We start from the raw sequence: 16,451 nt of genomic DNA on the forward strand, positions 1-16,451 counted from the left end.
TTTCTATGAGTCATTCTACAACTCCCTTTAAGGGAATACGAGTTGATTCTCTTGTTTTTCCCCAGCTTTAGATTTTTTTCTCATGGGCATTTCCAACGGAGTCTTTCTTCACATCCAGGGAAGTCAAGATGGCTCAGCCTCTATTCTTCCCATCTCAAACAGGCCCACTCAGTCTTTCTAATTTGCAGAATTATAATTTAAATGGAAGGAATATAGACTCCAGGAATATGATTTTGATGAGTTTTAAAGCACATTTTCAAAAGACAATGGCTAGATAACAAACCATATAGTGGAGTAATAAGGAATAAAGGAACAGTTTACTGCAGGGGTGGGGACTGATTTACAGCTTCAGATGTGCAGAGGAATGCTGATTCGTTTTGCACAAAAATGCAAGAGACTGATTAGGAGGCAGATTTGCATACATCTCAGTGGGATGCTCTGAGCCGAGCTCAGAAACAGACATGTGGTTCAGCAGGGAATCTTGTACCTGTAATAGTCCTTCTTGCCAACGCTGGGGGCACATCCACTGTGCAGGGATGGGGGGACCCCCAACATGAGTTTTCATAATTAAAGCACTGACAGCCTTCACTACTGATATATGAACGCCACCCATCTCTACCATGAAACAAAATGGACTTTGCAGTCTGGCAGACCTGAGCTAGAATCTAGACTTTGCCATATACTTGCTTTGTAACCTTAGGCAAATCAGCAATCATCTTAGAGCCTCAGTTTCTTCATATGTAACTGGAGGGAGGGGGCAGGAGTGACCATACTCATCTTGAATGTCTGTTAAAAGAGGATCAAGGCTGGGCGCGGTAGCTCATGCCTGTAATCCCAGCACTTCAGGAGGCCAAGGCAGGCAGATTGCCTGGGCTCAGGAATTTGAGACCAGCCTGGGCAATCTAGCAAAACCCTGTCTCTACAAAACATACAAAAAAATTAGGCAGGTGTGGTGGCACATGCCTGTAGTCCCAGCTACTTGAGGGGCAGAGGCTGGATAATTGCTCAAGCCCAGGAGGTCGAGGCCTGCAGTGAGCCACTCCAGGGAGTGCAGCAGCATGAACATGGCTCACTGCAGCCTTGACCTACTGGGCTCAAGCAATTATCTGGCCTCAGTCCCCACAAGTAGCTGGGACTACAGGTGGCTCCTCACTGCAGCCTCTCGTCTCTTAAAAAAGGGTGTGTGGGGGAATCAAAGTGGTGAATCTATAGCCCCTAGGCCATAATCATCATCATATTTTTTTATAAAATATGGGTAATTATCTCAAGCTACAAGGTCTTCAGAGTCTAGAAAGCACATTAAATCCTCCACAGCTTAGAGACCAATGTTGAGAATATGCAACCTCTTTTTATCTCTATTTCTCCCCCTGTTCCAAACCAGGTTCCAATGCCAAGAAAAACAGGGTAGTGGAATGGGAAGCTTCTTCTGCCAATGGCACAGATGAGGAAACCAAACTGTAGCTACAGAGGCAGGCTGACAGAGCCACCTGTAGCCAGAAGCAGATTGCTGGGGGGAGCAGCTCCCTGTTCTGTCCATTTTCTTAGGGACAGATGTCGTTCCTGTCTGTTCCATCAGCAGGCAAATGGGGAAATAATAAAACAGAGACAATGGAAAGAAAGTGAGAAGCAGGTCCAGACAGCAGCCACTGAGCTCTAGTAATTGTGGGTGGGGTAGGGGAAAAATGTAGCTGCTGCTATCAGATGCAATGTGAAATAAAGAAAAATAATGTTTGTGGTTCAGTTACTAGAATGGATCAGATGACTGTCACCCTTTGGATAGCTCTTCTTTATCCTTTAGGACTTGGGTCCTAACTTAGGTCTTTCAGGAAGTTTTTTCACCTCCCCAGTGCCCAGGCTGGAGTAGGTGTCCCAGTGTGCCATGTGCACCTCTCCTGTTTATGCTCATTTCACAATGCTGTAACTAGCAGTGCATTTCCCTGTCTCTCCCACTACATTATAAGTTCCCTGTTGGTAGAAGAGCTGAGGCAGGACTAGCTTCTCTGTCATAACGTAAAAGAGTCTTGGAATGTGTCCTGGGCCCAGGCTCTAAACCCCCTCATGGCCTTTGGAACACCAGGCTCTGTGCCAAAGGGTGGAAGGCTGCCCTGCCACACCACAATCTAAGCCCAGGGCATAAAACCCCTCGTGGCTTGGATACAATCCAAGCCTCAGGGCATAAAATCCCTCGTGGAATTGCACTGGAATGGCCTCCGGAATGTGCACAGACTTGCTGGCTCCTTGCTTCTTACTCTCCCAGGCTTGTAAATATGTTCTCCATTATCTCAGGTAGCAGAGCATATTACATATGTGTCAAAGAAAACGCTAAACCATCACAGCTATGCTTGATGCACTGCTACCTTTCTACCCCTACGTCCTCATGTCCTCACCTGTTTACCCCCACATCTGCACGTCCTCACCACCTGCTTCTTTGTTTGATCACCAATAAATAGTGCGGGCTTCCGGAGCTCAGGGCCTTTGCAGCCTCCATACACTAGCGTTGGCCCCCTGGACCCACCTTATATACTCTTAACCTGTCTTTTCCCATTCCTTTGACTCTGCCGGACTTCATAGCCCCCACGGCCTGGTGTTGGGTCTGATCACCCCAACATTCCCTAAAATCCCGGGGATATTTTATTAGTCATCTCTGCTTCGCCTGTACCTACCACAGGCCTGGCACTGAGTCAGTAATCAGTGAATGCTTGGTAAACAGATCAATAGTGAGTAAGTGGGTGGGTTCAAGAGTGAATGGATGGCCATATGGCTGGATGAATTACGGTTGGTCTGATGGGCTGATGTATGGATGGATGGTTTATTAGATGATTAATCTTTGGATGACTAGCTGGGTGCATGGGTAGATAAATGGATGGGAAAATGGTTCAATCCCATCAGAGACAGTCATAGTTTATAGTTACTTTGTCCTAAAGAATACGAGTTGAGTCCACACAAAAGCCTAGGTATTGTCATACCCCCAACTTCCACTCAACTTCCAAGGCAGATACCATCCCTATGAATCTCCACATCCTATATGAAAATTTCCATCATTCATCCTAGGAACTGTGCAAAGTACTGGAACAAGCACTAAACTTGGAGACTCACAAGACCTAAATTTGAATCCTTTCTCAGCTATTAATTTTTTAAAAATCATAGAACATCTCTAAGTTTGCATGACTCAAATATGAAATCAGAGACTCACTTCACAGGGTTATTATGTGGCTAAAGTGAAATAATAAGTACAAAAGGCCATACTGTAAGGTTTGGTATAGAATAGGTGCTCAACAAATGCTTACTATTTATTTACGTCACATTCAGACAACTACTACAGTCAATCCCCTTCCTCTTCTTGCTTTCAAACTTATTTTAGAAATATTCTATTTTTCCCCAAATGGAAGCTCACTTTGAACCTCAACATACCAATCAGATGAAGCTTTGCCATCTCCAGTTGAAGCTGGGTCTTACCTCATAAGCCCCCTACCCACCCAGAGACCCTGGTGGCACTCTACGTTCTGAAAGGAATCAGCATTCAAGGGAATATAATTAGAAAAGAAAATTTGCCTTAAAGTCCACTGTTTCTTTGTTCTCTCTCTCTCGTCTCCTCTTCCCCCTTCTCTCTCCCCCTTCCTCTCCCCAGTTCCGTCTTCCTCTCTCCCTCTCCCCCCTCTCTTTCCCCTTCGTCCCCTCTCTCTTCCCCCTCTTCAGGCCCTCTCTATCTCTTCCACTCCCTCTCCCATCTCTCTGCCTCTCCCTCTCTTCTTCTCCCTCTCTCCTCTTTTCTCCCCCTCCCGCTCTCACTCTCCCCCTTACTCTTTCCCTCTCCCCCATCCCCCCTCCCTGTCCTGCTATCCCTCCCTAGCCCTCTCCCTGCCTCCCTCTCCCACCAACTCTCTCTCTCCTGCTTTCCCCACTTCCTCAGGGCTTTGCGTTGCTCTACAACACAGATGAGCAGATGACCCTGTCAGAAAACCACAATGGTTTTCATTGGTCTATTCAGGAGTTTCTAGAAATACTTCTGACTGAGAGGCTCTTTGAATAATTTACTCATCTGAGATCATTTAAATAATCTATTCACTCATTTTCATAATTGATGGCAATGGAAAACTAGCAAGGGTGCAGCTTTTGTCTTACATTTATACCACCTGTCAGCTTAATCATGCTCCCATCACCCTCAGAGAGATCCTTAACAATTTGGGTTTGCGACTGGGATGGAGAAGAATGTTCCGTATGACCGAATGTTTGACTCTGGCTCTATTAAAATACTGCTTGGGCTCGAGTCCTGCCTTTACCACTGTATGGCCTTGGACAAGTCATTCAACCCATGTTGCTTCCAATTTCTCTCCTATAACACGAGGATAGAAATAATTATACTTAGAACTGGCATCTATGTGTCAGTGTTCTAAGCACCTGATATATTACCTTGTTTAATTATCCAAACAACCTAGGAGGTCAGTACTATTATGGCCTCCCTTTTAGATATGAGAAAATGCAGAGAATGTTGGGAGACTGAAACAAGATTATCCATTGAAAACACTCTGCATGGTGTGTGACACACAGTGGGAACTCAACTAATGGTAGCTGCTGCCCTCATGATCATCCCATCCATCAAGAACATCACCGTCATCACCATCATCATCAATCATCTTTATCATTAGTATCCCTATCAACGTATGTTCCCATAGAGATGTCTTTTCTATGAACTGCATTTTTTTTGTTTTAAGTTCTGAAATCTGAAAAACTTTCAGCAGAATGTTGCTCTGCAGGAGAGCGCCTGTTCAACTGTTGTTCTTTTTGGAGTTGGGTTGATGTGACAACTGCAACAACAACAACAACAGCAACAACAAAAGAACCAGTGCAAGACACACACACACACATGCACACACACTTGCACACACACATGCTTTGGGAGATGGCATCACTTATTTCAGTTGAATGTGTTAATTTGCTAGAGATCTACTATATTTTCCTCACTGTGACCTAACATATTGTACTGTGTGAGTATTTAAAATAGTCACTATGCGTGACTCTAGGGAAGTCAGATGATTATTTTATTTTATTTATATTCACCTTTGCTAAATCCTGATGCACAGATGATAATTTTAAATGTTTTATAATGGCTCGATTTTCCCTCTCTATGGCTCACATCATTTGAGAAACTTAATGATCATTATATAAGGAAACAAATTAAATTCCACACAGACTCTGCTAAGGTTGATATTACCAAACCCATTTTATAAAAAGGAACTTGACTTTAAATATGGATTTGGGAGAAGAAAGAAAAGAAGAGAAGAAAGGAAGGAGGATGACAGGGAAGGATGAGAGATGAACAATGTCATTTACAGGCATGGCAAAGCTCTTCCAGAAATACCTAATCTGAAAATACCTAATTGGAGACTTACACCTAAAAAAATTTTTTTTTGATCTATCTAATTCCCCTCTGTCATGCATCTGCCGGAGAATCAGTGCAGCCAATGCCATGGCTTTCAGTTCTGTTTCTGAAATTTCTCTCAGATTCCGCGGCCACTATTCCTCCCCATACCTTTATTCCCTCTAACCCAAGCCACATAAATAGGCCCTTAGAAAATTTCCCAGATTCTTGACAATCACCGTTTTCCTTTTAAAGAAGCAGTGTAGTTCATGTCTAAGAGTGCAGACAATTGGGTTCCAAATCCTGGCTTTGAAATTTACTAGCTCTGTGACTCTGAGCAAGTTATTGAATCTCTCTGAGCCTCATTCCCTCCATTTGCAAAAGAGGGTAATAGTTGTATCTGTATTACAGTCCTGATATGAGGATTAGATGTATGCTTAGCACCTAATAAATGTTAAACAAATGTGAGTGATTATTATTTTTTATGTTGTTCTCTCATCTCAAGCTCTTTAATAGTGCCCTGAAGATTACTGAATTAAGTGCCATAACCTATCATTTAAATTCTAGCATAGTCCTTTACCCCCATAAAGTTTCCTTCAAAAGATTTGTACTAGTCTGTTGTTGTGTAGCAAGTCTCCTCAAACTTACCCATTTGAAACAACACCTGTTTATGATCTCACAGTTCTGCAGGTCAGAAGTCCTAGCGGGCTCAGCTGGGTTTTTGCTCAGGGTGTCACAAGGCCAAAATCATGGCACTTCCCAGGCTGGGCTCATATCTGGAGGATCTTGGAAGAATCCACTTCCAAGCTCACTCAAATTGTTGGGCAAGCTCACCTCCTTGGGGTTATATGTCTGAGGTCAGCTAGGGACTGACAGTGCCTAGAGGCCCCTGCATTCCTTATCATGGAGCCCCCTCCATTCTCAAATGTAGAAGTCAGACTAAGCATTCTCACACTCCAAATTTCTTTCTGCAACTATTAGGCTTGTGTGAAACTCATTGCAGTTTTCGCTGTTTTTTTTAAATGGCAAAACCCGCGATTACTTTTGCCCCAACCTAATAGCTGCACAAAACTTTCTACTTTTAAAGGGGTCATGTGATTGGGTGAGGCTCGCCCCAATAATCTCCTTGTTGAGTAACTCAAAGTCAACTGAGAAGTCCTTTCTGCCATGTGGCCTAATAAAACCAAGGAGTGACAGCTCATCATGTCACATACTCCCAGGGGAGAGGCTTAGCAAAGGCCAAGTGTCACTGGAGACCATTCTAAGAATTCTGCATACCACACAGCTATGTTTCAATCACATTGAACTCTTCTCCAGATGGGCCTTGGGCACTCTTGCCTCTGAACCTGACTTTTTCCCACTGCATGGAATGGCCTCCTCACACATATTCAGAAATCCAAATCTTGCTTATTCTCTGAGACCTTGTTCAAACAAGAAATCCTCCGTACAAATGCCCTTGATTCTTCTGCCTCCCTATAACATCTCTCTTCTCTAAACACCTGGAGTTGCCAAAACATCTTTATGGCACCTCACATGCTCTCCTGCAGTTACGAGCATCTCTTAGTGCCCCGTTAGACTCTAAGTCTCTCGAAAACCAGATGTCTTATCTGCCTTGCAACCCTCAGATATGACTTGCACATAGTGGGTGCTCAGGAAATTTTCTTTGATCAAATAAGTGTGTGAATAAATATGGATTATATAATACCCTAAGTTCTATTATCTCTGTTGATGGGACAAATTTTTAACAAAAAAATCGTTTGATAACAATATCTATTGAGAAAAATCTAGGTAACAGGCACTGAACTACATCTATAAACAGCGTTTTATTTGCCTTGTTATTCTCTCATTTGCCAGAAATTATTCAAGATGCAGCAAGACTCCAATTTCCTTCTTTCCTTTTCCTCTATAGTTTCTCCTAAGCATTGCTACTGAGCAGTATATTCCAAAGGAAGAAAGAAGCACAAAAGCTAAGAAGCAAGAATCTTGATAACAGGATGACCTAAATAAAACCATTTGAGGGTTACAGAGTAAGTCTATGCCCTAAAGCAGTAGCTTTACATCTTTAATGGGCATGAGAATCACTAGGGAGGCTTATAAAACATGCAGATTCAGAATCAGAAATGCTGATTCCATACACTTGAGGCAGGGCTAAGGCCTTTACATCTTTCCCAAGGTGATTCTAATCTAGGTAGCCCAAGGAACGACATGTATAAAAAGCCCATACTAAAAGATGCTCCTCACTTGGGGAAGTTAATGGGGAAAAGAGTCTTTCCATTCATTCTCCAAATCCTTATTGAGCCTCTGCTATTGAATACCAGAGATATAATGGTAAAGGAGAGACTGAAAACACACCATGAGCTCTCAGTGCTAGCCGTGGCCAGAATTCATGGCTTTACCAATGGGCTGCTATTGTCTTTCTAAGCAAAGTTAGTTGTAATATGTTTCTCCCTGCCGGTAGAATGTGTCACAATGTACTTCAATTTTAGCAATCCACATAATCGTTCTATCAATTGTCATTTACTGGTGTCCTCACAATTACAATTTTTCTCCATGATTTCTTTTACATAATCTTCACTGGAATGTGTGCGCAGAAGCCAAGAACAATGTTTGCATAAATACTTCCATCCTTTGGCTGGATGAACTTTTTTGAAGACTGCTGATATCTCATACACACACACACAACACACACACACACAAACACACACAGAGGCAAACTCACACTAACAACCTGCATGTTTTCTTGAGATCTTGAAACTCACTGGGCCCTTCTAGGCTAAATGTGGTAGTAGTGATGGGAAAGAGATGGCAAGGAGAGGGAGTTAAAATACAATAATTTAGATAGGAGGGAGCTATAGCATTCTATAATTACAAATCACATCATGTAATAATTGCACCCCACGCATCACTATACCTCACTAGACCTGATAGCACATTGATACACCACAGTCAGAACCACAGACTCAAGAGAGCAATCATAGCTTTTGTAAGATCTCCTTTATCATATCTGTACTAGGAATCCTATAACTGGAATCTGCTTTATTTCACACAAGACATAACATACGGGGTGCATCCCCTCCCTTAATGAGACAAATTGGAAGATGAAACTACTGTAGACCAAAAAATAGAAGGGGCCGGGAGCAGTGCCTCATGCCTGTAATCCCAGCACTGTGGGAGGTCAAGATGGGAGGACTGTTTGAGGTTAGGAGATTGAGACCAGCCTGGGCAGCATAGCGAGACCTTGTGTCTGCAAAAGAAATAAAAATTAGCCAGGCAAGGTGGTGTGCACTTGTGTCCCCAGCTACTTGGGAGGCTGAGGCAGGAAGACCCCTTAAGCCCAGGAATTTGAGGCTGTAGTGGGGTATGATTGTGCCTGCACTCCAGCCTGGTAACAGAGTGAGACCATGTCTCTAAAAAAAGTTAAAAATTACAAGGTCTGGGAGATGCAATAAATGCCTATACCCTGAGTTCTAATTAGCTGGGTTCAGGTAGAATCAATTGCATCCAGTGAGAGGAAAGGAAGCAGACACCTTTCTAAGGGTAGGGGAGGAACTCCCTAAATTTCTCCTCTAGAATACCTCCTCCCCGCTGCCAGTTGTTCCACATGATGCAGTGGTGGTGAACACAGCCTTCGGGGGCAGGCGGACCTCCACTTACATCCTTCTTCCATCACACACCAGCTGGGAGATCTTAAGCTGGTCACTAACCAGAGAGAAACTCTGGGTCTCTGAACCAGAATTTCCATCTCTGAAGCAGGGAGAAGAATACCTACTTTAGAAGTGCTATTAAACAAATACCTACTTAGATGACTAAATGAGATAATGAATGTAAAATTATCATCATAGTTATTGGTACAGAGTAGCTCTTAATAAATGGCAGCTGAAGTCGTCGATACCAACAGATCATAGAGGGGTCCATTTGTGCACTAGGCCCAAACCCTTGTGGTGAAGCTGAAAAAACACAGATGAAAGAAACAGACCTTCCCCTCTTGGGGATTCTAGTCTAAGCGAAGATGAATAGGCAAGCAAACAATGCCAAAGCAAGCTGTTAACACTCTTACAAATTAGTATACAGGTCTGCAGAAATGAAGTGGAAAAGGGCAGACCCACTTTGAGCTACACAGATACAGAATCAATGGAAAGGGTGTCCTTGGCAAAGAGGAAAAATGTTTGAAGGGGCAGGAACATCAGGAGCAGGTGACAGCTGAATACTAGGGCTTGGGGGACACTCCGGGGATAAGAAGAAAGCTTTCTGTGTTGGGGCACGGGCAAATAAACATATCCGTGGGAGGAAGATGATGAGTTTGACTTTGGACAAGATGATATTGGGTGTCTGTGGGTCAGCCATGTGTGGTGCTGTAGGCAAGTCTGGAGGCCATGAGACAGATCTGGGCTGGAGGGAGAGATCTGGTTGTATTTCTGTGCAAAATGCACCTGAAACCAAATGTAAACAGAGTGGTGAAAACAAAAATAAAAACAGACCCATCAGAGCGAGAATGGGACATTTCCTTCAGGAAGACACAAGGAAGGGTCTCCCTAATGTCTTCTGGAATATCGGTATCATCTTTAATTGGATCTTCTCTGGGGAATAAAAGGCTTGTTTTACTTTAATATTTATGTGTTTTGTCCTTTTTACATTTAAAGTCAAAACTTCAAAAATCTTTATTTATCTCTCTCTTTCTCAATATATATCCCTTTTAAAGTTTGTCTAGGATACACTAATTAGTTCAGTTTAGCTTTTCCACAGTGTACAAATGTATCAAAACGTCATGTGCACTAAAATTATCTACAATTTTTATTTGTTAACTTAAATTTTTAAAAGCTAGCCTGTATGTGTATATAGGTGTATGCATAAACACACATATATTTTCATTTTAAAGCTATTGTAAGGCCGGGCGCAGTGGCTAATGCCTGTAATCCCAGCACATTGGGAAGCTGAAGCCGGTGGATCACCTGAGGTCAGGGGTTCAAGACCAGCCTGGCCAACATGGTGAAACCTCATCTCTACTAAAAACACAAAAGTTAGCCAGGAGTGGTTGCACGTGTCTGTAATGCCAGCTATTCGGGAGGCTGAGACAGGAGAATTGCTTGAACCTGGGAGGCAGAGGTTGCAGTGAGCCCAGATCATGCCACTGTACTCCAGCCTGGGTGATAGTGTGAGATTCTGTCTTGAAACAAATAAATAAATAATAAAATAAACAAAGCTACTATAACCCTAAAATGGTAAACAGAATTATTCTCAAATCATTTTTTTTCAGGTAGAATAAGTAGTTCAGCCTAGAGCAATCCAATTTATTACTCAAGGCTCAACTCCAATGCCTCTAGCTTTACAAAGAATTTCTCTAAGTGAGAAATTCTCACTTAGAGAATTTCCTTTTTTTTTTTTTTTTTTGAGATGGAGTCTCACTCTGTCGCCCAGGCTGGAGTGCAGTGGCGTGATCTGGGTTCACTGCAAGCTCCGCCTCCTGGGTTCACGCCATTCTCCTGCCTCAGCCTCCAGAGTAGCTGGGACTACAGGCACCTAATTTTTTTTTTTTTGTATTTTTAGTAGAGACGGGGTTTCATCATGTTAGCCAGGATGGTCTTCATCTCCTGACCTCATGATCCACCCACCTCGGCCTCCCAAAGTGCTGGGATTACAGGTGTGAGCCACCATGCCCGGCTAGAGAATTTCTTGACTGGGCCAAGTTCACCCTTCTCTCCCCTTATGTAGCACTTATAGCCATTTGTTCCAGGGTTGGCTTAATTCTCCATTATGAGCTACTTGAGAAGACACATGGTTTCCTACACATCCTTGTAGCATCCCTGGTACCTAATGAACTGCTGGCCACAGAGCTGGCATACACGGGGCATTGGTTGTACTAGCCTAGACTACTAATTGGCAGGAAGACCCCTTACGCCTAGAAATTTGAGGCTGTAGGGTCTTCTGAGGCTGAGGTTGAGGCATCTAGGGTTTTGTTTTTGAGCATCTCTGGGAAGCCTTGGACTCATCAAACTCTAAGGCAGACCAAAATCACTGAAGAACAAGGGAGAGAGAAAAGGCATGGAAGTACCGATTTGTGAGAGAAAGTCTGCTCCATTCTGAGTTCTGTGTCTGCAGCATACAGGCAGGCCTGGTGTTTGGCGTCTGTATAATCCACACCAACCACCTACAAAGGCCCGGAAAAAAGCAAGTGCCGCTCTAAGAGCTTGTCGTGTTTTCCCAGACACCCTCATTACATGCTGCTGCTTTCAGTGACGCCACTAGCTGACCTCGGAGATGAAAAGAAATCGCCTCCGAGTCCCAGAATAACAGCTCCCTCCTCAGCAGTCCTTCCCCTCTGCTGACCTGCTGTACCAGCGTGTAGTGCTGGGGGGGCAGCTTTAAGGGTAACACGACTGGTATTTACCTGCTCCACTGGCTTTCTCTTTCTTAGAGACAGAAGCACACGGAGTTATTTCTGAAGCACTAGATCCCCTGAGTGCCAAGAGGATAGAACAACTACAGGCAGCATTTGTGCATTCTAAGCTCAACTCAGCAGCAATTCCCAAAGCTGCCTTTTATGGGAAATTGCTGTGTTTCAACAGGAATTTGAAGAAAGGCCCACAAAATATTAAAAGGCATTTTCTGTATCTGGAAATGGAGTGTATCAAGGGCAGCTGTCACCTGCACTGCAGTGGCCTCCTTGTGTACCGGCTCCCTGGAAGATGAGTCAGATTCTAAGGTAGCACAGAAAATTCACAAGTGTGAGCCAAGCCTGCTCCAGGACTGGTTAAAACCAACCAAAGGGAATGATTTGGTGGCTCCAAAAGTGAATCGCAGATTGTGTAACATCAAAAGGTTGAAAACCCCAAAATGCAACAACATAAGGCAGAAAGGCTCCAACTCTCTACCTCCTATGGATGATTAGAAAAAAAACATGAATTGCATTTTGGCTTTACCTGTGTAAGAGGAAAAAAAATCAGGATTTGAAAGATGGACAAGAGAAAGTAATGATATAAGAAAACATTATAGGCAACAACAACAACAAAACCATATTCAAAGTCCCAAATGCATGAAGGAACCCAGTATATACATTCATGGAGTTGCACATCACTTGCATGGTGGGCTACAGGGTGTATAAGAGGGAAGAAAGGAGGTTACAAGCAAGGACAGTTAATTAGATGCTAACACTTTCCTTAAGCATGACAGAAGTCCATAGAATCCCAGCCGACTCCATCTCCTACATATACACACTAGGATCTAAGTTTCTTGAGTACAGAAAATATTTTTTCTCTTGTTTATGATGGACTCCAAGCATCAAGGATAGGGCCTGGTACACAGTAGGCACTTAATAACTATTTGTTGAATAAAAAAATGAATAGATGAACCATGAAGTCAGGGCTCCGGTGGATCAACTGAAGGATCAATACAAGAGGTGCTCAATAAGCAATGGATATTGTTATTATAATTGGTATTCATGTCAGGGGGTTAAATATAAATGCTCAGTGAAAATTGTTAGTTAATTGTGCTGGGTATCCCAATCTGAAGGATTTAAGGTTTTGTTGTTTTGTTTTGAGACAAAGCCTTGCTCTGTCATCCAGGTTGAAGTGCAGTGGTGCGATCTCAACTCACTGCAACCCTCGGCTCCCAGGTTCAAGTGATTCTCCTGCCTCAGCCTCCTGAGTAGCTGGGATTACAGGCACCACCACCATGCCGGGCTAATTTTTTGTATTTTAGTAGAGACGGGATTTCATCATATTGCCCAGGTTGGTCCTGAACTCCTAAGCTCAGGCAATCTGACTGCCTTGGCCTCCCAAAGTGCTAGGATTACAGGCGTGAGCCACCAAGCCTGGCCCGGATTTAGGTTTTTTTTTAAACTAAGCACAATGACATACAAAATGAATGGATCTTGTGTCATAATTTGATGTCTTTTGACAAATGTTCAAGATAGGAAATAACTGCCATCACTCCAGAAAATTCCCTGTGCCCCTGTCCTGTCAACTGCACTCACCCACAGAAGCAACCACTATTCTGATATCTAACCCCATAGGGAACGTTTGCCTCCCTTGAACTTTATGTAAATGGAATCAAACAATATAATCTTTCATGGCTTCACGTAATATAATCTTTCGTGTCTTTGTTTGATTCCATATAATGTTTTTCAATTCATCCATGTTGCTGTACATATTACTAGGCCATTCTGTTTTATTAATATACCATAATTTGTTCATCCATTTCCTTGTTGACGGACATTTGAATTATTTCTGATGTTTTGCTATAATGAATAAAGTTGCAATGAACATTCTTGTACAAGTATTACTTTTTGGATATATGTTTATCTTTCTTTGGGATAAATAACTAGGAGTAAAATTGCTGGATAAGATTTGTGTATGTGTACGTTTATTAAAAACACACACACACACACACACACACACACACACACACACACACACACACAGTTTTTGGCCAGGCGTGTGGCTCACGCCTGTGATCTCAGCACTTTGGGAGGCCGAGGCGGGTGGATCACTTGAGGTCAAGAGTCTGAGACCAGCCTGGCCAACATGGTGCAACTATCTCTACCAAAAATATAAAAAATTAGCCTGTGTGGTGGCACATGCCTGTAATCCCAGCTACTCAGCGGGGCTGAGGTGGAGTCTCGTTCTGTCGCCCAGGCTGGAGTGCAGTAGCTCAATCTTGGCTCACTGGAACCTCCACCTCCCGGATTCAAGTGATTCTTGTGCCTCAGCCTCCCAAGCAGCTGGGACTACAGGTGCACACCACCATGCCCAGCTAATTTTTGTATTTTTAGTAGAGACGGGGTTTCACCACGTTTGTCAGGCTGGTCTCGAACTCCTGACCTCAGGTGGTCCACCTGCCTTGGCCTCCCAAAGTGTTGGAATTACAAGTGTTAGCCACTGTGCCCAGCCCTCTTTTTTATTTTCTAACAATGTCTTTAGATGAGCAAAAGTTTTTAATTTTGATGAAGTACAGTTTATTTACTGCTTAATGGTTTTTCATATTTGGTTTAAGAAATCTGAGGCTCACAGATCACAAAAATATTCTCCTACATTTTCTTCTTGATAGTTTTATCTTTCACATTTAAGCCTGTAATCTATTTCAGGTAATTATGTGTGCATGCATAATGTGAGCAATGGGTCAAGGTTTTTTTTTTTCCATGTAGATTGCCTGTTTATCCAATACCATTTATTAAAAAGATTTTCCTTTTCCCTGTTGTCATAATCATTGATCAAAAATCATTTGAATGTGCCTATGTGGATCTATTTTCATTATTTCATCATTAAATAAGATATAAGCTTATTTAATATATATATTTATGCACCGTAGCCTAACTTAGAATAAGATAGAAAAACTTAAAAATTGTCAAATAAAGTATCTCATGATATGCATATGAGCATATAATATATATAAATCCATATATATATTATAGGTTTTTCATAGATACCCTTTATCAGATTGAGGAATTTACCATCTTTATCATAACTGGATATTGAATTTTGTCAGATGCTTTTTCCGCATCTATTGAAATGACCATATTTCCCCCTTTACTCTGTTAATGTGGTAAATTAATTTTTAAATGTTAAACTAGTCTTGCATTCCTCAGATAGCCCCCATTTATCCATGATGTATTATCCTTTTTAAAATATATTATTAGATTATGATTAGTAACATATTGAAAAACTTTGTATAGAGTGCTGTTATTTCTTTTAAATGTTTGTTATAGTATAGATGAAGACATCTAGGCCAGGAGTTTCTCTTTCGTCTTTTTAAAATGGGAAAGTTTTTAGGTATATTTTCAGTGTTTCAGTAAATATGAGCTATTCAGATTGTCAATTCCTACATCTCAGTTGTAGAAAATTGTGTTTCTTCAGAATTTGGCCATTTTATCTATATTGTTGAATTTGTTGTCATAAATTTTTCATAATATTCTTTTTATCTTTTAATGCCTGTAGGATCTGTAGTGTCTGTAAGTGATAGTCCCTCTTGCATTTTTAATATTGGCTTATTTGTGTTTTCTCTCTTTTGTGTGATCATTATTGCTAGCGACTGTGAATTTTATTAGTCATTTCAAAGAATTAGCTTTTGGCTTTGTTGATTTTTTTCTATGGCTTGCGTTCCACCTTGTTGATTTTTACTCCTGTATTTATGATTTTTTTCTTCTACTTCATTTGTTCACTTTGCTCTTTTCTAACTTTTAAATATATAAGCTTAAATCATTGACACTGAATTCACACTTTCCTTTTTTATTATAAGCAGTTAAAGCTATGAATTTCTTAGTATGCCTTCAATCTTATTCCTCAAATTTTGATATTTTGTGTTTTCATTATCATCCTGGCTAAAGTATTTTCTAATGTCTTTCTGATTTCTTCTTTGACCTATAGGTTGTTTAGAAGTGTGTTGCCATTTCCAAATATTTGGAGATTTTCTAGATATATTTTTGTTACTAATTTTTATTTTAATGCTGTTATGATCAAAGAATGCATCCTCCATTATTTCAATTCTTCTAAATACATTGAGACTTTTGTTTTATGCTCCAGAATGTAGTCTACTTTGGTGGATTTCCCCTGCGCACTCGAAAGGCTGTGCATTTTATAGTTGTTGGGTGTAGGATGCAAAACTTTCCTAAGCTTCCTCCTCACTATTCTTTTCTAGGAATCTGTCATTGTCTCCCCAGAGTCAATGCTTCTGTTTGTATAGTATTTCCCCCTGATTTCAGTCAATTACATTATGTCTCCCACAGCACATCCTATATCTTCCTTCCCTCTAGGGTCACTCAGGCCTCCATTTGATGTACTAAGTGAAGATAAATTTCAAGATGCTAAAGTAGTTCAGAGGTCATGCATTGCTTGTCAAAAAACAAAACAAAAAAATACGATAACAACATAACAACAAAGGCTTTCTGATCCCTTTTATTCTAGTCTTTATACGAAATTGTAGCGACTAACTTAAGCATTTAATTATGGAGGAGGAGGGAGGGCAACTGAACCAGATATTGTCATTGTATGTATGAGATCATCTGTAAATTCCCTGTGACATCTCTCCTGTCTGAACCAGGTCATGACATGTATGGTACGTAAGATGATGATTTTTTTCTTTGCACACGATTTTTTATATT

The 16,451-nt window shown here is 41.6% G+C and overlaps 1 protein-coding gene across 2 annotated transcripts in view; it reads right to left on the bottom strand.

The window, feature by feature from the left end:
* GRIN2A (glutamate ionotropic receptor NMDA type subunit 2A) overlaps positions 1–16,451 on the bottom strand; it is a 432,359-nt gene that overhangs the window by 119,936 nt on the left and 295,972 nt on the right. The gene's annotated exons all lie outside the window — the stretch shown is intronic.

This window comes from Gorilla gorilla, chromosome 18 (genome assembly GCF_029281585.2).
Source record: "Gorilla gorilla gorilla isolate KB3781 chromosome 18, NHGRI_mGorGor1-v2.1_pri, whole genome shotgun sequence".
Lineage (NCBI taxonomy): Eukaryota > Metazoa > Chordata > Mammalia > Primates > Hominidae > Gorilla > Gorilla gorilla.